Source organism: Agelaius tricolor, unplaced genomic scaffold (assembly GCF_023055355.1).
Source record: "Agelaius tricolor isolate 1412-34295 unplaced genomic scaffold, bAgeTri1.0.p SCAF_14, whole genome shotgun sequence".
Classification (NCBI taxonomy): domain Eukaryota; kingdom Metazoa; phylum Chordata; class Aves; order Passeriformes; family Icteridae; genus Agelaius; species Agelaius tricolor.
The window spans coordinates 17,502,396-17,526,152 of record NW_027269274.1 but is presented as its reverse complement, the minus strand read 5'-3'; the positions used below and the strand labels follow the sequence as shown (position 1 = coordinate 17,526,152).

Below are 23,757 nucleotides of genomic sequence, written 5' to 3'. Positions count from 1 at the left end.
TTGATGCAGGGTTGCATTACAGCCATGCTTATTCTGGGAATTTCACTCCATGGGAACTTCCAGGAGAGGCACAGGGAGAAATAAACCTCTCACATGGGTAAATGAAACCTAAGTTTGCACCAGTTCGGTCATCAGCAAGTTTGTATTTTATTAATGAATCCAGATCTGCACTAACATGTTAAATTAATGGTTTGAATGCATGTTTTCTTTTTTTCCCTGACTCGTGATTTGAACAAGTATGACAAAAACTCCCTTAGGAACACTTACTTGGAACTCGGCCTTCATGCTGCTGCTGAATTTGCATCATAATATGGATGTGCTTGGACACAAGCAAAGTAAAGCAGGAGTGTAAATTAATAAAAGAGCACAGGGCCATAATTACACGTCACACAGAGCCTGACAGAATTACAGAGATTTTCCACTGGGGAAGGGAGCCCTGTGTTCTCTGCACCAGACAGAGACTTGCCATCCATGATCCATTCCTGTTGAAGCCCTGGAAGTTGCTCCAGGCACCAGCCTTGCTCCCCTCCCAGAGGGAATTCTCTGACAGACCTTTCCCTGGTGCGTTACTTGTGTTACTCAGATCTGGCTTAATTGTCTTTTTTTTTTTTTCCTGTTTCCTTCCCTTCTCACTTGAATTAGGAATTTCCTGAGTGTTTGGAAAGTGTCTGCCTTGCAATAGCTGCAGACACAAATAACACCTTCCTACTAGATTTGAAAGTACTTAACAAAGCTGAACTTCAAAATATAACCAAGTTCCTCAACATCAAGGCTGGGAAAAGAAACCAAAAGCTGTTGCTCCAGAAGATCACCCATCAACCCAGTGGCCAACAAACTTCCTCAACTCAAACTTTACAAAAACAAGTTTTATATGTTCCTAGGATTTTTCCTTTTTAGACACACTTCTCATACAGGTGAGCTTTACACATTTAAGCAAATGTGATGACCAGAACCTTATATATCAAGTCTTCACATTAGTGAATTTTTGTTAAGGGTCCAGCTGGAAGTCACTCATAAATAAATACAAACGACTGGGAAGTCCAAGGCAAAGAGGAAGAAAATTTAAGGCCTTTTTACAACACAAAGGGTTCTGTTGTAACCTGTGTAAGGGATTTTTATGGCCAGTCTGGGCACAGGATCACTTAGGATTTTGTAAACCTTCCTGGAGGGAGAAAAGAAGGGTTTGGTAATGTTCTGAAGGAGGCAGCAGCATTTATTATTCATTATTGCCATTTCAGCACACTGCTGAGCAGGTGCATTAGCAGTTTGTGGGGCTGTTTGAAGCCTCCAGCATGGCAGAAATGCTGATTTTTGCTGAGGAACAGTGATCCTGCACAGCTCCTGAAAGGTCTTCAGCCACATTCCTGGAAGAAAAGTAACCATGAGTGGAAGGAAATGGTCAGCCTGTCCCCCCTCATTTCCAGCTGTGCATTTGTCATGGATCTGAGGATGTTCAATTCAACATGGGGTGATAAAAATTTTTTTAACTCTCTGCTGTAAAAGCAGTGACCACTTTGCTGTCATATGTTCCAATTACATTCAAATGTCTCTGGTTATTTTTTCTGAGCTCTTGTATTCTTTTCAAGGCAAAAACTGATGGCTAATAAAATTCACAGTAGGTGTAATTTATTTTAGCTGGGTGAGGATATCATTTTTCACCATGCAGAAAAAAAACCTTCAATCAAACTGGGTGCATCTCACCAGTGCTCCTGGCTGTAGTGCTGCTACATCATAGCCAGCCACAACAGGCCACTTTTAGCTGGGAAACAAGGAAAATAAAGTATCACATGAAGAGAAGCTTCTATCTCCTCTTCAACAAACACTTTTGCATTTCATATTACCTTTAATGTTAATGATCCTTCTATCCTGAAATTTTGTAGTGAAAGAAGATCAAATGTTTTATGCAATTCAGAATAAGGAAATGAGTTCAGGATAAAGTTTTGATTTATGTGCCCCTCCTCCCCGTGTTTCTTCAGGAAAAGAAGCCCAAAGTGTAACAGCAGCAGATTGAAAGTGAAATAAACACACTGTCTAGCTGTTATTCCCAGCCAGCTAAAGGTCTTTTCTAGATGATTAATCCTTTATTTAACAACAACAATTTAATCAAAAGTTGATTCCAAATAATTAAAATTCCAAGCTCCAGAATAGTTCCTTTCAATATAATCAGCAAGTTCCTTTCAATATAATCTTATAGTTCCTTTCAATATAATCTTATGCCAAGAGGAAAAAGAGCCTGAGCACTTCTTCAGGGTGAGGAGACTCAAGGAGGGAAGTGCTACAGCAGCTCTGTCCCACCAACATCCCCGAGAGCCCAGCCCAGCTGGACACTGAGTCACTGATCTTTGCTTCACTCAGTGTCCAAGGCCCAGAACATCAAGGAAATGTGCTCATTTTGCTGTTCCCAGGGTTCTTGCAAGGGTTAAGTCAGGGGTAAGAAATGTGCCAGACCCTCACCTGTGATGGTGTGCACAGGGGTCCCAGGATGAGGGAAGAGATGAGTATGTTGACTCCATGGTTCAGAAGGCTGGCTTATTATCTTATGAAATATATTATATTAAAACTATACTAAAAGAATAGAAGAAACGATTTCATCAGAAGGCTGGCTAAGAATAGAAAAAGAATGGTAACAAAATCTTGTGACTGACTGAGACAGTCTGGACAGCTGGACTGTGATTGGCCATTAATTAGAAACAACCACATGAGCCCAATCCCAGATGCACCTGTTGCATTCCACAGCAGCAGATAACCATTGGTTACATTTTGTTCCTGAGGCCTCTCAGCTTCTCAGGAGCAAAAATCCTAAGGAAAGGATTTTTCACAGAGCAAGTCTGAGACACTCACCAGTGAGTCAGGGCAGCAGTGCTGCTGCCAGGAGCAGGGCACAGCAGAGTTTCCTCCTGGCTGCCAACACAGACACTTGTCCAGGCCAGCATTTCCCAGTTAGGGTGCTTCACCCCTTTTCCTTCCACAATGGACTCTGTCATGCAGTTGCTGTCCTTACCAGCCCCAGAGCAGGAATCCTGCAGGCACAGGTGCTGCTCCAGCCCCAGGCCAGCTCCCTGTGAGCCCCTCGGGCATCTCCAGCCAGGTGTGCCCAGCCTGGGAGTCACAGAGAGCATCCTCTGCCTCCTGTGTTTGCACAGCTCGCTGCCACGGGATCCTCAGCATGGCTCTGGATGGAGCAGGGCTGTCAGCTGAGCTCATTGACCAGGCCAGTGCAAGGTTCTGCTGTTCCCCTGCCAGGCACAGTGAACCCATCCCTGTCACCCCAGCGCCCACCCTTGCCCATGGAATCTGTCAGTGCAGCAGGGAGATGGATGAGCACTCCCCAGCTATGTGGCACCTACTTGAAGTCTCACTGTGTTTACTGCAGCTCAAATGCCCAGCAGTCTTTCTGCACAGCAAAACCAACCAAACCACACTCCAAACCAGCTCTGTCCTCAGCACATTTCTATTTCCTGTAACACCTCACTCCCTCAAAGCAAGGAGACTTTGAGGTCCTTTGGGAATGAGCTCCCCAGTGTGAAAAATGCATATTTTCTGATTGGCTTTTCGCAAATATTAAAGTGAATATTGTATGTGTTGTGTTAGAAAGTTATGCTGTATTAATTCTCTTAAGTTGTGTGTTAAATATAGTTTTAGGTTATAAAAAAAAGTTAAAATAAAAACTATGCTATGTAGGATACTTGTTTTAAAGAAAAGACTTGCAGCGAGATAGCAGCCACAGGACACCGAAATCTTTCAGAGAAAAAGAATTTATTGCCCTCTTATCAGAAGAAAGGAACTTCTTCCTGCCTCAAAGGTGCTGTTAAGATTCAGAGGAAGAAGCTGACAACGACCAGATAGAATCCTGTGTTTAAATGGAATTTATGCATCATGGATGAGATGTATGAATATGCAACAGGCTGTTGTTTTTAAGGGTTAATCCTCTGTTAATGTGGGTCCTTTATCGGGCTCGTGCTGCCCAGAAAAAGGTACCCGAATGTCCATAACTCTTTGTCTCTATTGTCTCATATTGTCCTAATTCAAATTGTCCAAATTATTATTACTGTAATTGTATTGCTATTTTATAACCATTTTATTACTATTAAACTTTTAAAATTTATAAAAAAACCCAAGCAATTGGCGTTTTTCACACCAAGCTCACCCTGGATTTCCCCACACACTGACTCCATCAGGCTTGTGCAATGCCTCCAGAGTTCTTGTATGAGATCTGCTGAACAGCCAGTCTTTATCTCATCTCTCCGAGGGTTTTATATCCTCTCCTGCATTCCAAGTTGTCTCTTCTCTGAGCTGAAGGTTTCTGCAATAATCATCTTTTTCTCACAATGATCAGCCCTGGGATCCTCACAGAATTGTTGCATCTCCTCTTGCAGACTCTCTAATCAGTTTCTCTCTGAGTCAGTGATGCTGTCTAAGCATTCATTATCTACAAATGCAATCTTTGTGTTTTGGCTTGTAAAAGTACAGGTGACTTGTACCTGACAATGTCTTGTTCCTAGGAAGATCATCTTTTATAACTGAGATCACTTCATTACAAGCAAAAATTACTTGGTTGGAAAATTAGTTTTACCTACCTAGTTTTAATTGATCTATGGATCAATTGCAATAAATAAATGTTCCCCCCCCCGCCTTTTTTTTAACTGTTTCCAATAAAATGCAACTAAATGTAATTCTAAATAGAGAGAATTTTGGTTCAGTATTGGGAAGGAAGGAATATTTCAAATGTTGCATGTTTGCCAGTGAAAACTTCTTGTGGTTAACTGAATGTAGGTGCTCAGTTGGATTTACCATCTTCTATGTAACAGCATAAAAGTGGATCCAGCAGTTTGTAAGCAAGCAAAAAGGACTTGCTTCTGAATGGGATAAAAATCCAGCAAGGAAAATAAGAGTACAACTCTCAGGTACTCCTTATCAATACCCAGCACAGAGAGAAAACCCATTTATAATGATTTGAGAAGCCAGAGGGGGAATGGGGAGGGGAGGGCAGCACTTCCCTGTCACACTACAGCCCTAGAGTCACATCAGCCCAGCCTCAGCTGCTGGAAGAAATGCAGTGCTGAGCAGAGTTCCAGCTACAACCCACCCCTGGAAACAGCAACCACTGAAGGCAGCTTTCCAGCAGGCTCGTGCCTGGTTGTTGGCTGACTTATTTTCAATGTTTTTATCACAAATGTTTCTGCATCACCAGTTCATCCCTCTCTGATGACTGTCTGAAAACTGACAGAGAGGAGAAGCTTTAACTCAGAGCTAAATCTGGGGCTTTCTTTTGTGGGTTCTTTGATGCACAGGTTGAGCTCATCCTGCATTCTTTAATGCAGCACCAGGCTGGGTATTTCCCTGTACAGAAAAATGACTGATGTGTCCTACCTTTGAGATCTCTACACTTGGCTCCATAAATTATTATAAGGGACAGATGAAAAGACACATGGAGCAGCATGATCCCTAAGAGACAAAGCTAGGAAAGAAAAATAATCAATAACACATATTTCAAAGCATCTGCACAAGTGTTACTATCCTGTAGCTTGTGTTAAAGCACTTCCAGTGTTCAGCTTTGGAGCACACACAAGAAGGTGCCATCCCTACTGAAACCTGCATTTTCCATAGATTATTCCATTATTTAGTCCTGATCCATCTACACCAGCACTCAGTACCAGAGCAGCTGCATGTGCACAGGGACACCACACACAGGAGTAAAGAAACATTCAGAGTGGGTCTCACAAATACCAAGGAAATGTTGGATTAAAAGAGATTCTTTTATCCTGCTTACATCAGTTTTCCTGCATCCCTATTTCATTGACACATGTTATGAAAAAAGACAAATCATATTTCCAAACCTGTTTCAATCCATTTTGGAGATAAGAAAAGCCCAGTTGCACATTTCAGACCATCAAGAAATTCTCTCTGTGCATAAGAGAACACATTTTTCCCCCTCCTGTAACCAATTACTACAAAATCCAGCAAGTATCAGATATCTACCTAAGAATATCTACATGAGAGAGCAGGGTAAAGCTACCAGAATATCAGACAGCCTCACACAGAGGTTTGATGTTTCCCATTTTTGTTCAGAGAGGAGAAATGAGTCAGGCACACTTGACTCTGGTTTGCCTTTGGATCTGAGACATGTACTATTTAATTATCATTAAAATCATGCAAGCATGAAAGAATCCATAAGCATGCATGGATTACTTCTTTGCTAACACTTACATGAGGAAAGTTGGTGCTAAAGAGTTTGGGAAAGTAAAGCCAGATATTTACTCTACCTTTGCCATTCACACAATGCAAGTGTTGCTGTGTTCTGATCCCTTTATAGGCCAGGATTCAGCATATCAATCAAAATTCTATTAATTACAAAAAAAAAAACTGAGCTGACACTAATAAAATAAGAAGATTTCCTTTTAGTACTGATTTTATTCATTGATTATTGATTATTTTGGGGTACACTTGAAGAGGAAGCTTAGAAGTAAATTCCCCCCCTTCCAGGGCTCTCTTGGGGGATAATTGTCTAAATGTGTGCCATTGTAGGGGTGCAAATCCAGCCTTAAAAAGCTGAAGCAAGCCTTCTCATAGTGATCAGAAGGGATTCCTCACATCTCTGTTATCTGGAAATCATTTCTTGTGTTCACATTACTCCATTTGCTTTAGCATCCTCCTGCTCCAGCCTTCTCCTTTCCCATCTGTTCCTAAAGACCCTGTTTCTCCCCTCTCCTCCACATCTCTCCCTGTCTTGTCCTCCTTACAGTTCCTACACACTAAACCCTTCTCTCAGTGTAAGAGAAGGGCGATCATCAGAACAAGAAACAGCTTCCCCTTCCTTCCCACTGCTTGGATGTGAGGACCAAAGCTAATCACAAGCCAGCCAAGTTTAAGCTAGAAGCACATTACTGGTGAGAGCAGGGCTCCTTCCAGCCGGTGTCTCCACACATCTGCTTCCTGCCATTTGTGCCCTCATATCCCCCCAGCATGCACATTGTTATGCTAAATGTTCCCATTCGTTAATGGAGCTGTCATCACAAATGGGGCTCATCCCTGGTGCAATCTGTCCCCACCTCTCTGCCTGGCCTCTGTGTGTACACTACTTTCTCTGAACTAGTCTAAATTTAAGCCCCCACTGTGTTCTGCTGTTTTGTGATTTAACACACCTGATATTTCATAGAGGAAACACTAGAAACATTTAACAACTACCAAAAACATGGAACTATTCTAAAGCTGCTTAAGTATCACCCATTTTCCCCGAGTTCCTTAGGCCAGGAAAGCTTCAGCAGTCTTGCAGCAGAACCTTGTGCAAGGCAGGTCTGCACTGGTGCCAGGGCAGCCTCACAGCAGCACTTTGGACCTGGTTCAGCTCTGCCAGAGCCAGGCAGGGGCAGCAGGAGTTGTGTCTGCACTTGTCAGGACAGAGCCTGGCCCTGTGTTCCTGCTGCTCTCCAGCCTCTGCAGAGCCCTCTGAAATTCCCTGGGGTTTGGGATGGTTTTTGACAGGAGGTGAGGCCTTGTCCCTGTGTCTGTCAGCCACAGCCTGTGAAACAAACACCACTGCAGAGCTCTACTTTGTCCAAGAATATACAACTAACTTCTGCTAGACCTTTTTTTCCTCTTTTTAGAAATAAATCCATACTTACATTACATTCACAACTCCTCATGTTCTACTTCAACATATTTTGTATTGTCCTACATTCAAGAAATACAAAAACTAACAAAAGAGCTTAATTGTACAATAGTGTAGCAAGAAAGGAAAAAAGTTAGAAAAAACTTCTGCTAGACTTTCTTTTTCTCTTTTTAGAAATAAACCCATACTTAAAATTCATTCCCAACCCCTCAGGTTCAATTTCAACATATTTTGTATTGCTCTCACATTCAGGAAATACAAGAACTAACAAAAGAGCTGAATTGTGCAGTAGTATAGCAGGAAAGGAAAAAAGTTAGAGGTCTACATTTAAGCACTTTCAGCTTTTTTGAAAAACTTCTTTAAACCAAAATCCTTGCACAAAGGAGTTTCTTCCTTGATAATAGATGAGTGTTTTCTAGACAGTTGATGGTGGCCTATCCAGTAATATTAGAATTACAGAAGAGATCTGGGCAAATCAATTTCTGGAGCAATCTTGAATTCTGTTTCTCTCTAAACTACTGCTCTGCTTTTCCTTCATGAATAAAGCAGCCAAGCTCAAGCCGAGGGGAATGGTTCAGCCATGGGAGCAGAAGCTCTGCAGAGTGTCCCTGGCTGCAGAGCGGTTTGCATGCCCCGGGACACACAGGGGCAGAGTGAGCAGGGGCTGCCCCAGCCCTTCCCCATCCAGGCTGTGCCCGGTGCTGCGGGCAGGGAGAGGCCGTGGGCAGGATTTGTCCGTCTGTCCGTCCATCCATCCGCACACACAGCAAACCCCGTCCCCTCTCAGCAGGCACCACGTGTGCCACAGCTCAGCTTCAGGTCAGAATCCTCTCCTCCTTCTGGAAACCACCTGTCTGTAACACAAACAAAAGAACAACATGTGAAAAATGCATATTTTATGACTGGCTTTTCACAAATATTAAAATGAATATTATATGTGTTATGTTAGAAAGTAATGCTGTATTAATTCTCTTAAGTAGTGTGTTAAATATAGTTTTAGGTTATAAGAAATGTTAAAATAGAAACAATGCTATGTAGGATATTTTTTTTAAAGAAAGGACTTGCAGGGAGATAGCAGCCACAGGACATCGAAATCTTTCAGAGAAAGAGAATGTATTGCACCATTATCAGAAGAAACTAACTTCTTCCTGCCTCGAAGGCACTGTTAGGACTTGGAGGAAGAAGTTGATGATGACCAGAAAAAATCCTGTATTTAAATGGAATTTATGGATCATGTATGAGGTGTATGAATATGCAACAGGTTATTGTTTTTAAGGGTTAATCCTCTGTTAACGTGGGTCCTTTTTCGGGCTTATTTTGCCCAGAAAAAGGTACCTGGACTGTCCATAACTCTTTGGTTCTATTGTCTCATATTGTCCTAATCCAAATTATCCAAATTATTACTACTCTAATTGTATTACTATTTTATAACCATTTTATTACTATTAAACTTTTAACATTTTAAAAACAAGTGATTGGCGTTTTTCACAAACACAACCTCTAATTTCAGAAGGTGGCTCACATGGGACCTGCCCGTGCTCCTGAGAGCTGACCTGCTTTTTGTGTGCTGGGCCGGTGTTCCCTGAGCCCTGGATGTTCCCTGAGCCCTGGATGTTGCTTTGGAGAGTTTGCTTTGGAGAATTTGCAGACACTGAAGTGAGATGGCCCCGACAGCAGGGAGGCACTGGGACCCGGCCCAGCTGGGGATGGGAAGGGGAGCTCTGCTCTGTGCCCTCCATGCTGAGCACATCCTCCAGCCTCTGCTGGGAAAAGGGGAAATATCCACAGTGCTTTGACTTACCTTAAAATACAGCTTTAAAATCCAGTTAAGCACGAGCAAGAAAGAGTTAAGCTCACACAGAAAAAAAAAAATAAAAAAAATTGGCTTCTGATCAGAAGGAGGAGCTTGGCTTTCAGTGATTTTGAATGAGAAGTAAATCCAGGCTATGGTGAAGCTTCCTGCCCAAGCCTGGCTGCCTCAGGGGTGCCCTCAGCAGCCCCAGGGTGGCTCCCAGCACCCCTCTTTAGCAGCCAGCACCCCTCTTTAGTATCCAGCATCCTTCTTTAGTGTCCAGCACCCCTCTTTAGCAGCCAGCACCTCTCTTTAATATCCAGCATCCTTCTTTAGTGTCCAGCATCCTTCTTTAGTGTCCAGCACCCCTCTCTAGCAGCCGGCACCCTTTATTTCCATGGCCAGGGGGACACAGCAAGGCCCCCCAACAATCCTCACTGCTCCAGGCAGAGGAACAATTTCAAGCCATTAAGGCTTTAATCACTAATTTATTTGACTTGTGTAAATTGTGAAGGGATTGTCTGTGCTGTAAGAGCGGGCTGGGGAGCCTGCACAGAGTCCCTGACTTTGCCAGAGCTCCCAGGATGGCATTTTGTGGGACACAGAAAGAACACACGTTTGGGAAGAGTCCAACAGGTGCCAAAGGGCCTCTGCATTGCAGATTTGCAGAACCACTGAGGCTGGAAAGTACCTCTGAGGTCAAGTGCAGCCATTTAACCCCTGCAGACGTGGCCCCAGTGAAGCTGAGCTGCAGATGTGGGGTCAGGAGCCTCGACACTGGGCAGGGCAGCACCAGGGGCTAGCAGAGGCTGCTCTGGCTGCTCCAGGGGAACTGGAATCCTGCCATAGGGGTTCCTGTGAGCCAGGAGCCCCTGTCTCACACACAGAATGCAGCAGAGCTCAGTGCCATACAGCATTTCACCTCCTGACTCGCTGCCTCTGCCCTCACACCGGTGTGACCAGATCTGTTAATGTTTGCAGGGTGTTTTTTCTAGAAATAACTGCTGTTCCTGCTGAGCAGTGTTACCCTTTGAACACCTGCCTTCACCCTCTCCTCCCTCAGTAACTCTGTGTTTTTCACTCTCACATCTTCATTCCCCTTTCCCTTTTTGATTTTTCAGTCATTAGCCTCTGCACTGTGTTGTTCTTTTGGTTTTGGTTTCTTTTTCTTTTTTTTTCCTACTGTGATTTTGTGAGGACATGAAAGCCAATGCATGAGAGGTTTACACTACAAATGGTTTAACAACCTGAACCTGAATTTTTGCCTCTGATTTAGTGGTGAAAAAGGCAAGGCAGGACACAGACTCAGTAGGGCCACAAGGAGGATGCTCATCAGCTGAGACACAACAGAGGAAAGTTACATTTACTGAGACCTGAGCTGTTTAACCTTCCTGAGGTACCGAGAAGTGCTCCCCAGCACTAACTTTCTATTGCCTGTTTATTTCTCACATTGGGACCATTATTTTGACTGCCCATTATTCAAGAATCTACAGTTCCTCTCCCTGCATTAGCCTGGATACTACTTTGAAAAAATACTTTTGCATATCAGAAAAAAATACCATTGTAAAAAGGGTTAAAATTTAGACAGAGCAAATGTTTAAAAGCTTCAGGAAGCATTTCCTTTCTAGTGAAAGAAAAAAATAGCACAAAAAAAGAAGAGTTTTCTGCTTGTTTCTCTGGCTTAAGGTTTATTTTATACTTCTCCCAGTTTTCCAGGATTCTAATAGCCCTAGAGGGTTCAGTAGTCCAGGTCTGTCTTAGGTGCACAGAAAGTCCATTTTGACCTTCCAGTACCTGCAAGGAGCCCACAAGAACGATGGAAAGAAACTTTTTACAGGGGCTTGGAGAGACAGAACAAGGGGGAATGGTTTCAGACTGACAGAAGGTCAGGGTGAGGGTGGGCAGGCCTGGCACAGGTGCCCACAGCAGCTGTGGGTGCCCCTGGATCCCCGGCAGTGCCCAAGGCCAGGCTGGACAGGGCTGGGAGCACCTGGGACAGTGGAAGATGTCCCTGCCATGGCAGGAGGGTGGGAATGAGATGGGCTTTAAGGTCCCTTCCAACCCAGGCCATTTTAGGATTTTCCAGTTCTGTGCTGGCTGTGAAGAGATCCTTCATGGCAGGGAATCTCTCCAGCTCTGGAAGTCCTGGCCTCAGCCACTTCCCCCCCAGCAGGGTTTTGTCCAAGAACACTTAGAGAGAGAAGCAGCCCTTCTGTGGCTGCAGTGTTTGCACAGCAGCTGGTATTTTCATGGCATTTTTACAGAGCTGCTGCACATCTGTCCCTGAGGCAGGTGCTGGGTGTTCCTGCAGGGATGGCTGCACGTGTGGCACTCCTGCTGCAGGATGGGCAGCATAACCAGCTCCTCCCAGAGGCACCAGCCTGCTGCTCCTGCCCCACACAGCTCCTCTGCTCACCCTCCTGGAAATGCACTTCTGTGGATGTCATCTGTTCAAATACCTCTGCACTCAAAAATTTGAAAAAGTTGAATTTTAACTAAAACCTGTAAGAATCATTCAAAAGTAACAATGAATTAACCTGATCAGTTTGCAAGCATATCTTCTCCCTCATTTCTCAAGGTTTGTTGTAATTATCCATCAGGAATGAATGTGCTCCACAGAGTTAAAAAATATTGGAAATTCAGGGCTGCAGGACAAAAGGGTTGTTGTGTTCAGAAAGCAGCAGAAGAAAGATTTTGTTATTAATGCTACAAGTGATTAGGTAACAAGTGGCATCAAATTCAGTGTATTGTAAGAAATCAGAATCCCATATTTCCAGGTGTTCTGGACAGCAAAGTATGGAGTATTCAGAGAGTTGTTTCCACTTCTGCACCCTGTGTTCAAACATTGGGTCTACAGTAAAAGTCATAAAAATCTCCCCTGAGTGTGTCTCTCTCTTCACTGAGGAGATGTACATGACTGAACATAGCCCCAGGAATCTAGAATTAATGAATATGTTATAGTCACATTTTAAGGACATGCACATAAATAAGAGGCTGGCCTAACTGATATTTATTCAGAGCTGCTGCCATAATAGGAAACCAAGTGGATGAAAACCATCAGCAACTATAGCTAACAGGGGAAGGGAACAGATAAATACAAAATGTACACAACTGTTACTGCAAACTTTCACTGTGACAAAGAGAAGCACTACTTTTCCAGCCCACATTGGCAGCCTAGAACATTTTGATGTGGATAATTTACCCATCACTAAAAATCAAATTAATTTACTCAGCTGTTAGTAGTTTGATCAAAATGTTAACAAAACCCTGTTAATAGATCAATTCAGGAGGGCCCTGTAGCTCCCTGGTAGAGTAACAAAAGCCAGAATTCCAGCTTGGTTGGAAACTGAAGTTTTGTGAGACAATTTATATTACCAGTGCTGCCTCACATGGTATTTGTGACCCTTAAACATGTCCCTTAACCTCCCCAGGCCCCACTTGGAAGGAATGGAGGAGGACATTTCTGAGGAAGTAGCACTTGTTCCAAGCTGGGATCTCTGAATGATTATTTGTGATAGGCTTTTTTTTTCTTAAATAGGTTTGGACTCAAGCTATTCTCACAGTACAATACTTTTTAGTCCATTCCAATGCACCTATGAAACAAGTTTGAAAAATGCAATTCAGAATTACAATGCAGTAATTTGTAACAGAGCTAAAAAAGATTCTCAGCTGACAAAAGAAGGGGGAAATAAGGAAAACACAAGTTCCCTGCTGGAGAACTATTTCTAAGATATTTTCCCTCACTGATCATGGCACAGACCTTGTTACTGCAGAGCAGGAACCTGCTTCCTAGAACAGCCACTGTAAATATGACATCACATGAATGAACCTTTTTTTAATTCCTCTGCATGAGTGACATTACAGTGGAAAGTCTAAGATAATGTGCTCATTAACTTTTCCATTCTTTGAAGCAGTAAACTGAAACATTCAAGCAGAAGTACTTGAAACAAGCTCTACTTGTCTCATTTTTTCCTGGATTATCTGCTCAGCATAAGAGACAGCTTGCTTCTCATGCATGAAGCAACAATTCCATAGCAAACACTAACCTGAAATGTTCTCTTCTGTACCTGTTTCACCCTACAGAGGCTCATTCAATCACAGGGGGCTTCTAAGCAGATAGTGGAGCTGCAGCCATGAGTGACAATAATGAGACCAGACAGTTTAAAACCTTGACATTGTTTCTGCCTCATACCCAAGCTGACACCCCACTGAGATCCTTCCACATTTGCCTCCCTTTATGATGCTGCAAAAGGCACAGCTCATCAGAAACAACAACATTAATGAGATTTCTATTGGGATTGCAATACATTTTTCTATTGGGACCATTTGGACACTACTATTTGCCTAATTATTCCTCTCCTAATTAATTCTGCTGGCAGTTGCAGATCTTCAGTTACGTAAATACTCTCCTGTGTTTGTTCAATTAAGTGGAAAGATTCCTGTAACCTAATATGTTAACATTAGGATAAAACAGCTGCATAACCTCCACCCAATACAGGAAATCCTGGGGTTCTCTAAAGGAAAAGCCTCTCAAAGCTCCTTAGACTTCTTTATTTTTTCCCCTGTAGTTTCTCATAATTTTCAAAAGTATATTCCAAATATTTTTTTCCATTCTTCAGAGCTGGTAGAAGATATTAGACTACCAGTGAGTAAAAAATTGCATTTCTTTGGAGAGCTACATGGCAAAGAGCTTTACTACACAAATGATAGCACATAAATCTTTAAAGGTTAAGGAATAAGAGTTCAGCACTCTGCTACATTATCCATCACCCACACACAGAGCTGGGGATGGCAACAAAAGGTCTGGTGTATTTTGTCTTCCTGGCTTCCATTCCAGTGGGCACAGAGAGAACTCATTCACCCAATTCTTTGGAGGAGCCAGTGTCAGTCCTGTCTCAGCAAATGGGGCCAAAATCCACGGAAAAAAAAAAAGGAAATTTTCCCAGCAGGAAAAATAATTTAATTGTGCAAAAGGACAAACTCTCTGCAAGTGCCCACGTGGCCTGTGTCAGTGTTCCCTGACTGTCCCAGCTCCTGTGCTGACAGGCCACCTCCCACACCAAGTTTTCCTACCCAGACAACCCTTCCCACCTCCAACTTCAAGGTGCTTCAGACTGGCACCTTTTCAAACAATCACAAATAATGCAGAAGAGCATCCTCAGTAATTCCACGTCAGTGGTTTCTGTGCTTTCCAGTGTGGGCACAGCAGCCTGTTTACTTTGGTTTATGACCAGTGATTTACATTGAAAATTGCTTTTCAGGGCATGAAGGACATGCCAGCAGGACAACACTTAGCACTACAGGCAGAATTAGCTTTTAGGAAATGACAATCTCAAATTTAGGGATGTGTTTAGGACAGCCAGAGTTACACAGAGTGTCTCAGGAGGCCAGCTGGTGGCTGCAATTCAGTTATACCACGGATTTGGTATCTAAATGTTCTTATCAGAAAAGTCTGCCATTTCAGCAAGGTAAAAGTGGAACAAGTGTTTTAACTCCAGTGGATTTTGACAGTTCTCATGATTATGCACTTCTAAAACAAACACCTCAGGGCACATGACAGGCTGCTCACAATGTCTGCATTGGCTCTCCCTTATCACAGACTTATTTAAGTTTCCAGTTGGAAGCCATCAGCTTGGAGAGAGTTGGTTTAGGGGTATTTTAATGAGCTGCTAACTTGGAACCCAGTTTTAATACTCAGAAGGAGCAAGAGCTGGTAAGTACCAGCCTTCAAGGCTACATGACACACATTACTTTTTCAGACTATAAACAGGATTATTGAGTATTACAAAACAGAATTAGACTTTTCATTCTCTGGGACTATAAAATTATTTCAGTGTGGATTAGCTTTAGGTTATTCAAACATTATCAATGTTATCAATTCTATTCAATGCAAGGACTTCCAGCTGTGTCAGTTAAGACATCAATTAATAAAAAATCATGCCAATTAACCAAAGAGCTTCACAAAATAAAGATGACACTGACTTCTTTCCAAAAGACACATCCCAGTTAATACAACACTCCTGTTTAATTGTTCAGCAATGAAGTGCCTCCTGTGACATGGCATTCCTGCTTATTTGGAGTTGTACAAAGAGAACTACTCCACAGTAGGTTTGGCATGGATTTGACATTAGTAAATAATATATGTTAAATTTTGAATAGGGATGCAGCAGATTGTACTCACAATCACCAAAAGAAAGCCTTGGATTTTTATCTCAATAGTTATGAAGCAGGAGAAAACTGTGGTAGGAGAAGGATCAGAATCCTTACAATCAGATGGCAGTGAAAATATGGTGTTGGTTCAGATGGTTCAGAATGTCCTTTGGTCTGTCCTCACCACAAAGATGCAACCTTGGTTCCTAAATCCAGGTGTAGATACTTCTTTCCCCCACACCTAACCTAATCCCTGGTATTCAGGACACCAAGAGAACTTCTCTGTAGAGCTCCTTCCACACCTCTTAACTTCTGCAACCACATTTTTCCTTCCAGTTCCTCATGTTTGGAACACAGCAGGTTTCCAGTGCAGTGCAGAGCACAGGCCTGGTGCCCTACATGCCAACTTCAGCCTTCCCCCAGAACACAAACCCCCTCTCCAACCTCTTCCCTTCACCCACATCAGCACATAATCCTCCAAACACATTTCAGCAGGAATGACAAGACTCAAACTCAGCTGGAAATTTTAAATTAAAAGGCTTATGGCAAACACCCTGTAAATTGTATTGAAAATGCACCTTTCTTGGCAGCCTCATCTATCTGCCTGAGATAGCCTGACTGGTGTGCATCTAAATAAATACTGTACACCAGCCTGACTGGTGTGCATCTAAATAAAATGAGCTCAATTTGGATTTGATCTCAACTATTACTTAACTTTTCAGTAACACAGAACCATAGAAGAGGCTGGGTTGGGAAGGACCTTAAATACCATCCAGTGCCACCCCCTGCCATGGGCAGGGACACCTTCCACTATCCCAGGCTGCTCCAAGCCCTGTCCAACCTGGCCTTGAACACTCCCAGGGATGGAGTGCTCCCACTCCCAGCTTCTCTGGGCACCCTGTGCCAGGGCCTCACCACCCTCACAGGGAAGAATTTTTTTCTAATATCTAATCTAAAACTCTTCTCTCTCAGTTTGAAGCCATTTCCTCCTGTCCTGTAACTCCAGGCTCTTGTAAAAAGTCTCTCTCCATCTTTCTTGTGGGCTTCAGGTCATGGAAGGCCACATTTCAGTCACCCTGAAGCTTCTCTCCTCCAGGCTAAAGTACACTGATTTTGTTTAAGAATGGAAGGGCTGAGGGGGTGGATATAAGAAGACATTGGTGTGTTTTTCTAATTATATCAGTTGATTTTCTTTTTCTAAAGACATATCTCTATTTTTAGAAAATGTTGTCTCCCCACTACATGCACTGGACATGTAGTCAGTGAATAAATAAGTACCTGGGCTTGCTTCATTCACTACTGAGGCAGAAGAGGCAAGGATCTTCCCTTGTGCTGTAAAACCTCAACCTGAAAACTGCAATTCAGGTACAGTTCTTCTTCCTTAAAGGGAAAAGAAGAAAAATCATTCATCTGATGACCAGGAAAGAGACCAGCAATTTGTGCTGGGATAAAACTAGTAGGAAACATTCAGATATATCCTGAATTGGAGCTCCTGCTGTCCCAGTCATCAAAATGAAAACATGCATGTTCCCAAAAGTGCAGTTCTTCTCCAACCCAAAATATGTCCTGTCCTACCCCATCTCCTCTAAAGAACAGAGGACAGGCAGTGGTCAAAACAAGCATGGGTAAGAATTGTAGTAGCACTGCTATAAAACAAGCTTTAGCATGGTCTGGTGATAAATCTGCTGTAATACAAGATGTAAGAATAGCCCTTGTCCTAAAAACACTGGAACAAGTAGATCCAAATCTTGTACAGAGTGAAGCTGAATTAGAAAACAACATTAACCACGTGAACTTGCCACCTGCCTCTGAGGCCCTGCCACCTCCACCTCAGAGGCAACAGAAGAGCCCTGTCTCATCACTCAAAGCCTCACCCAAGTTAGCTCAGATCACCAGTTTAAGTCACAAAGCTGCTCTGGCTCACTGTGCCCACAGCAGGACACTCACATCATCCCTCTGGATGCCTTGCAAAAGGCAGCTGGTACCAACGGGGACAGGATCAGGAGAAGCTGCAAGTCAGGGGGAAACAAGCATCCAATTCCAGCTTTATGTATCAAATGAACATTTCCATAGCAACCACTGACTCCATCAGCCCAATTTTCAGGGTTGGATTTGTATTTATTAAAGAAAAGAAGCATAAAATGTTAATTTGAGGCTGTTACAAAAGGGAAATAGTCTGTTGCTGGAAACTGCTGGGCCATAAATTAAGAACTACAGTAGATTAAAGTGTTTGTATTTGTGCATTTCTTTGGGGCTCTACATTCGTTCACTTCTGTGGACGTGATCTGTTCAAATACCTCTGCACTCAAAAATTTGAAAAAGTTGAATTTTAACTAAAACCTGTAAGAATCATTCAAAAGTAACAATGAATTAACCTGATCAAGTTTGCAAGCATATCTTCTCCCTCATTTCTCAAGGTTTGTTGTAATTATCCATCAGGAATGAATGTGCTCCACAGAGTTTAAAAATACTGAGCAATACAGTGCTGGGTACAGTGGGGGAAGTTTTCCCTCCCACTGCACACCGACAGTTGAGGCTTACAGGTATTTATAGGGGCACTCATCAGCTTTCTCAGCAGTTTCTATTCCCAATTTTTACTCATCAGCAGTTTCTAGTCCCAATTTTTACGCCACAGTTCTATACACTATTGTGATTTAGTTTTTCTCAGGATGTATCCCAGAAAGGATATCCCCAGGTGGTGGTGGTCCAGTTTCCAAAAGAAGGAAGAAGTCTCCCAGCTGGTGAGGTCCAGCTCTCCAGATGTGGGTCCACCTTTTGATTGTGAGGACTATAAATCTCATGACAGTTATGTCCAGCTTCCCTTGGGCAAAACTATTAACCCTTGAGTTGATGTTCATCTTCCTTTCTGAAGCTGCTTTTCACTGTGTTGTTAGGTGTGAGATAAATATGTTTCCTTTTTATATATTCTAAAGCTATAGTTTCAAAGATTCTTACTACAAACAATATCCTAAAATTATACTTCAAAAGGTTATTGTTGCAAAACTCTTCAAGGCTTAGCTACAAGCAGAAAGTTCCTGTCAAAAAGCAACATCCTTAAAGCTTTAATTCAAATGCTCCTAAATCAACTTAAGATTTATAAAGGTTAATGATGAACAAAAGATAGGTTCAAGGGCCTTCTTCCATGCTTTACTTTCCTCATTTATTATTAGAATTCATCTTTATAACTGTCCCACGGTCGGTTTCCACACACATTACAGTCACAATTACACACATTGCCTGCATGTACCTGACACGAAACACAGCTTGGTATTTCACACAGGTCTCTTTTTTTTCCCTGTAACAGCAGAGATTAGGAAGAACTTAAAAAAAAAAAAAAAGTAAAAAGGGAAACCAAGAAGGGCAGCTGGGCACAAAAGTCCACTGACAGCCTGCAGGAGCCTGACACCTCAGTTTTATTTGTATTCTTAAAATCTACTCCTGCTGCCAAGGATACAGAGTTGATGTGCCCTGTTTACAGCAGGAGAAGCCAGAGCCCAGGACAACTGCAGCCCTGCCAGGCCTGGAGGTGAAGGCACTGCTTTGTTCCAGGGGCATTCCCATGCCCGAGTCCTCAGTGAAGGAAGAAAATCACCAATGGCAACAGCTGAATAAACACAAAGCACATTTCAATGGGCAGCTGAAGTGCCCAGAGGAGACAGACATTAACCACCCTCACACTCATCCTCAGGATACTTTTGTGTCCACATTTGACTGTTCTTCCCTTGAATGTTGTTTGGTTTGTTATAACTCAGAAGCTTAAAATAACACTCGCCAGTGTAGTTATTAAACCCCAAAACAGCTCTCTAACAATTGCTTAATTTATTTCCCACTGTCATGTCCCAAGACTTTTATCTTAGGTCAGAACAAAAGAATTCCAGCCTCCTGCCCATGTTAGACAGAGAGAGATTTTGAAAGGATATAAGGACAACCATTATTTGTTGGGAGGTTATTTATGAAGAACAGGAAGTTCAGGGGAAATGGAAAGAAGTCAAATTGCTTTTCAAGAATAGAAGAAAAGCTTTTAAAACCAGTATACTTTGCCACTTTGCTTCTCTCCCAAGACAAAAGATTTTCAATTGTGACTTTACTACGATTGGTTTTGTATCTAGAAAATTAAATGTCATTGTTCTCTAAAATGATAAAGCTGCAAAATCAAAAATAAAAAAATTTAAAAAACACCAAACAAAACTAAGTAAATTCAACTGCAAGATAGATAAAATGCTACCTCCAGCATCAGTTGGCAGGTTCTGCCAGGGTGCAGTGGCTTCCAAACCAGCATGGCTTGCTTGAAAGAGTGCTATGCAGATTGATCACAGCAGAGAAGTTTAGCAGGGCCTGAGCAAATACAGAGATCATCCTTTCAGAAATCAGATACAGGAAACAATTCCTTCAAAGCTCTCTGCTACGGTTTCCATTATCTACCAGAAGAAAAAAGTAAAACAGCCCTTTAAAACAGACTATCAAACCAAGAGTGGAGTTTTCAAGAATGAGTAATTTTCTCTACTCTATGGGACTTAAGCAGATGCCACCATTGAAGGGAGCCTAGGAGCACAAATACAGAACAGGCAATTCCACCCTTCCCTTCCAGGAAGAGGAGCTGCTCTTTCCACTCTCTGTGGTCACACAGTTTGTCTTTTCCAGACTGGGAGGTTGGAAATCTGTTGTTAAATTACACTTCTAACAAATTTAGGAGCTTTAGATATTGTTTCAATACAAGTTAATTTTATTATTTTACTCCTTTATTTTTATCTCCTTTACTATATAAAAACTATTGTCTTTAAAATTAAGTTTAAAGCACTACTGCAATATAAAAGAAACTTTTTTCAAAAAGTACTTTATCCTCCAGAATTCAAATAAGGTTATGTAAACAGACATGCATTTGTTACCATACAGAATCTAAGAAGCCTTTTGTCTCGGTTATTGTCTAATTTTTTGGAGGTTTTTTTGGTGTAAAATGCTGATACATTTGGTAGGTGCCAACAGGTTGAGTAATCCAACTCTTTTCACTACCCACCATTCCCTTCACACCATGAAGACTGCTTTTTGTCAAAATAAATGAGGCTATTCCATATGACAACACATTTTCCCCCACTAACTCCAACAGCTGTAACAAAAAGTTACCTGCTAAGTTAACCCCAAAACTTTTTATTCATTTAGAATTTAAAACAGTGACTGCACCCTTGTGTTTTTGCTTTTCTCTCCCTCATCTTCTTGTCAGTACTAAACACATACAATGCATACTTAGAACCTGGTATGTTCCCAGTTAAATCAAAGAACATGGCAGCATCCAAGCATCCACAATTACCTGCACTGAGACATAAATGGATCATCATTTATCAGTCACCTTGCTTATGCAAAGTAGGTATTGAAGAGGAGTGTGTGCAGAAGGTGTCTAGGAGATAAAAATCTATGTGGATCTAAGGCAGAAAACAAAAAAAAAAAATCAAACCTCACAGCTGCCTTTGGGAAACGACAGCATGTCAAATTCAGCTTTGCTTTAGCTTAGATCATCTCTCTTGGAAAGGCTGTAGATGTTGGGGGTTTTTTCTTCAAATTTAAGCTTTTTCTAAAACTGGGCTAGAAAAAAAACTGAGACTGCACATGTACATCTTTGACTAGAAATTCCTAGAGGAAACAACTTCATGTGAGAAGCCTGTGAAGAAGATGTTGAAATCAATGGCTTCCCTTCATGCTATGCCCTTTCCCCCCACCGTGACTGCACTTCATTTACCTCTATTAACAGCACAGAGGAGAGCCAAGGTAAGAGAAGGAATTTAAAAAGCTGTGATGTTTTCTATGGCATTACTTCAAGTGCCACATGCAAACCCAAGCTAACAGCCCTCTACTACACACAGGGGAACTAAAATAAGATCTTACACACTGGATGTCAGGTAGGAGTGAACATATTTGTGAAAATTACTATAGAACAGGTACTGCATCACGAGTGGCAAAAGTTCCTTCCCGGGGAAGATTCCAGCAGGGAGAAGGTTGCAGACACTTGAATTAGGTTTTCAGGTACTGTGCAGTTTGTTGGCATCTGACCCAAGGGCACAGGTGCCACACACATGTACTTTGGAATACCTCAGCATGGATGAGGGATTCATCTAAGGGAGTGCATGCTCTGGCTTGCTAAAGAACTCAGTGTTCAGTGGCTTGCAGTGGGGGGTGTTCATAGGGTGCACTCAGAAATAAACCAAAATTAGGCCCATTATGGCTTTGGGGGTTAGTGTTTCTTGGGGTCTGTTTTGTTCTTTGGCGGTGGCTTTTTAAAGATTTGCAGAGAAATTCCAGTGGCAAGCACTTTACATTATTAGACCACACTAATTGTCTTACCACTGAGCACAATGAAAAATTTATTATTTTTATCTGGAATTATTGGTGATTCAAGATGTGACAACACAAATATCGTAGCCTTACAAAAACAATGTGGTTTTTTTCACATTCAGGTGAAAAAAACCCCACAAATATTCTATTCATAGAAATGAATTATAAGTTCAACATTTGCACACTTGTTTTTAAAAAATCAAAGGGGCAAAGGACTAACTTTCAACTGATACTACCCATTCTTTAAAAGAAAAAAGCTACCAAAGGACAAATGTAACACTGACCATTAAAGTAAAGGTTCCACCTTTCTTCATATAAGCACTGGAAACACCACACATAATCTCTCAGTGAGCTTATTCTTTGGAAAGGAGACTCCTCATTCCTCAAGGGTGCCATGGCCTGTTGTGTGCCCTCAGGTCAGTGTCCTCACCTGCCTCCCAGCCTGGCTGCTGAGCAACAGAGCTTCTGGCTTTGGGTAAGGCAATGTTTGAAATACAGATGCAACCAAGACTGTAGGATATGAAATACCATAAAGCTAAATTCAGGAACTTGTCAGACACAGCAGGTCAAGTTACTGAGCAGCACAAAGGGTTCTGAGTTTAAGAACCTGGCTTGAAAGAGACACCATGTGTGTCTACCTGGAACTCAGCTGCTGGTACTGGTCATCAGACTCTGTCATCAAAGCAGACCCTGCTGGCCACCACATTGTCAAATGAACTTGAGAGTTGAGCTGGAGATGGAAGGAGAGGTGAACAATTAACCATTGGCTTAGGAAATGAGAATTGAATTTAAACATTTTTTTTTGCCTTTTCCTCTGTTCCAAAACACAAAGTAATAGAGAGGAGATTCAGAGATCCTTTCTTCCATTGTGGTATTATCCAGCTGTTTTAGATACCTGGAAGGTGGGGCCAGAGTTCAGGTCCTCAGTTTTTGTGAATTACATTCACTGCTCAAGCTCTTTCCAATTCCTCAGGGTGCCAGGCTGCCTGGCAGGATCCTCACTCCAAGCCCAGCATCCTCACTGACACCAGCATTAGCCACTTCTGATTGTGCAGCCACAGCTCGGCACCATTTGATGCAGCTCTCCAGCTCTCCTGTCCCCCTCTACTCCAGCCTCATTAATCAAAAGGGATGTTGGCAAACTGCAGTAAATGCCAATGAAATTTCTTCAGTGTCTCCTAAGTCCTCTTGAAAACTGTGTACATGGAAATTCAGATGTTTCACTGAGCTGCACTGCAGAGCTGACGCTGCAGCATTGCTTTCCAGAAAGGCAAAGGAAAACAAAACACAGAACCTTCTCCTGGCATATACAGGTCACAACTAAATGATTGAACAGAAAATGTTTGGTTTAACCAAGTTCTACTGCACAAACCAGAGTGAAAGCTTCAGGACATCACCTTATGTGGGGGGGAGGGAAGAGCATATTAAAAATAAAAGCAGAGGATGTGCCACAAATGCTTCCAGTGTGCCGAGCATCTCTGCGATTGGCCGGGAGAGCTTCTCCTGCACAAACCCTGCCTGCTCCTGCCCACAGAGTAAGCCCTGCTCCCTGTTACAGCAGGCTGAAGCACAGCATGGCAAGCAGTGCCCAGCTGCTATCCCTGATGGCCATCCCTGCTCAAGCTAACAACAGTAACAAGTTTGCCCAGCATCCTAAAAATCCCTCAAATTGAGCTGTGCGTGGGCGGAAAATTGTAGTCCACAAACGTTTCATGCTAAGCCCAGCAAACTTGTCTTCTGTAACTTCTGGTTTCCAAAGCAACAGAACATGGTTCAAATCCCTGCTGGGGTATTGTCCGATAAAAATCCCTTTCAAGTGCGTCATCACTGTAAGAAGGAAAGCAGGGAAACAACGGTGAGGCAATTTCAAAAGCTACTAAAC

General features: G+C 42.4%; 1 long non-coding RNA gene across 1 annotated transcript; it reads right to left on the bottom strand.

Annotated features, from left to right (window-relative positions):
- Positions 1-3,772: 3,772 nt before the first annotated feature.
- Positions 3,773-23,513, bottom strand: LOC139596043 (uncharacterized). The gene is made up of 4 exons (XR_011681205.1): positions 22,771-23,513; positions 22,514-22,605; positions 16,830-16,931; positions 3,773-8,463 (listed from the first exon to the last, which is right to left on the bottom strand). It is a non-coding gene; the product is annotated as an uncharacterized lncRNA (long non-coding RNA).
- Between the last annotated feature and the right edge of the window lie 244 nt (positions 23,514-23,757).